Source organism: Apteryx rowi, unplaced genomic scaffold, assembly GCF_003343035.1.
Source record: "Apteryx rowi isolate R43461 unplaced genomic scaffold, aptRow1 scaffold_130, whole genome shotgun sequence".
Lineage (NCBI taxonomy): Eukaryota > Metazoa > Chordata > Aves > Apterygiformes > Apterygidae > Apteryx > Apteryx rowi.
Window position 1 is genome coordinate 222,733 of NW_020447531.1, and position 1,478 is coordinate 224,210.

Genomic DNA, 1,478 nt, shown 5'->3' on the forward strand with positions numbered 1-1,478 from the left:
AGCAGCATCGCGGCCGCAGTGGCGGGGCAGGCCGGGAGGGAAGGAAGGCGGAGAGGGAGGGAGGGAGGGAGGGAGGAGCGCGGCGCCACCGCCGGCGGCCACCGCCGCCCCGCAGCCCGGCGCTTTGGTTCCCCCGCCGGAAAGGCCCCGGCCCCGGCCCCGGCTGGCTGCGGTGCCCGAGCCGGAGCCCCGCGTTTGTACACCTTAACGGCGCTGAACTAACAGCCACGCCGGAGCTGGCCCCCCGCCAGCCTTGGGCCTGCTGATTCAAGCAGCCCAGCCCTCTGCTGATGGTGGCGTAAGAGTAGGTTTGTCAGACAGGACCCCTAAAGGAAGCCATGCTCATTTTACTGATGAGCACGCAGGTGAGTGAGGTAGAAAACGCGTAAAAAATAAGGTGGTAAAACCAAGAACTCAAAACTGAGGAAATGAGTGAGACACAAATGACRCTGTGGACAGTGAGCACATGGAAGTTAGAGTAATACACAAATGAAAGGTGCCTGTGAAAACTTAGTGTGTTTGACTTGCAAAGGAAGCTGTTTTGTTATTTTTCCCAAATACTCGGCATTACTTTTTTGAAAAAAAAAAAAAAACTTTAGAGGTGGCTGAAAATTACAACATACTGTAAAACCGTTGGCAGAAATCCCTTTGTCCTACAGTCCTGGACTATTTCCCTTTAGTAGAAAGGAAACGAAGTATTTGATTTGTAGCAATTTTGCAAACAGGCTTTTGCCCATTATTGCAGTCGTGGCTCAGTGAGACAGGACGATGGTGGCATTTTAGCCCTGGGGCTGCAAGAGGCAAGGACGGCACTCAGGAAAGGTTTCAGGCGTCCTAGGAGGCAGCAGTAGCAGCAGCCCTGGGGGGGCTCGGCGGTGGCAGAGCCTGTCCCTCGGGGTGCCTTAGCATCGCTTCCCACCAGGCTCACAGCAGACCCACAGAATTTGGGCCCAAGTCCAGCGTTTTCGCAGCTCGGCTTCCTGGGATGTTCGGGTCGGGGGGAAAGCTCAGCCCTCCCTAAAAACATGGGTTTTAGCTTTACTGCTGCGGGGGACCCTCACAAAAACTCTGACTCGCGCGAACCCCGCGGCAGGAAGCCCCACACGGGGAGCCCCGCAGCAAAACGCAGGCTGCTCCCCACTCCGCGGGGCCTCGGCGTGGCCACCGCCGCCGCCACTAACATGGTGGACTCGCCCCTAGCCCCCGCCGGCCGGAACTACACGCCCCAGCATGCCTCGCTCTCGCCGCACGGCATGGCGGGAGCCGGGCGCCGCACACCTTCCAAGGGCAGGGCGCGGGGCTGCGCGCCGCGGCCGGAAGTCTGCCGTGACCCAGCGGAAGTGTTCGCGAGGCAGCTGGCCCGTCACCGAGGGGGCCCTGCGAACAGGGCAGAGGTAGCGGCGCCGACGGGTGAGTGGCCGTGGGGCGCGAGCGGAAAATGGGGAGGGGGAGCGGAAGCCCCCGAGGCTGCCCCAGGG

The 1,478-nt window shown here is 60.9% G+C and overlaps 2 protein-coding genes across 3 annotated transcripts in view; one reads left to right on the forward strand and one right to left on the reverse strand.

Moving 5' to 3' along the window:
* Window positions 1-1,478, reverse strand: part of TMEM70 (transmembrane protein 70) — a 5,827-nt gene that overhangs the window by 2,785 nt on the left and 1,564 nt on the right. The window lies entirely within an intron of this gene.
* Window positions 1,321-1,478, forward strand: part of ELOC (elongin C) — a 16,721-nt gene continuing 16,563 nt past the window's right edge. The window contains exon 1 of one of the 2 annotated variants that reach the window (XM_026056279.1): window positions 1,321-1,410. The gene's annotated coding sequence lies outside the window, so the exon portion shown is untranslated. The remainder of the gene's footprint in view (window positions 1,411-1,478) is intronic. The other variant, XM_026056280.1, reaches the window with a different exon arrangement.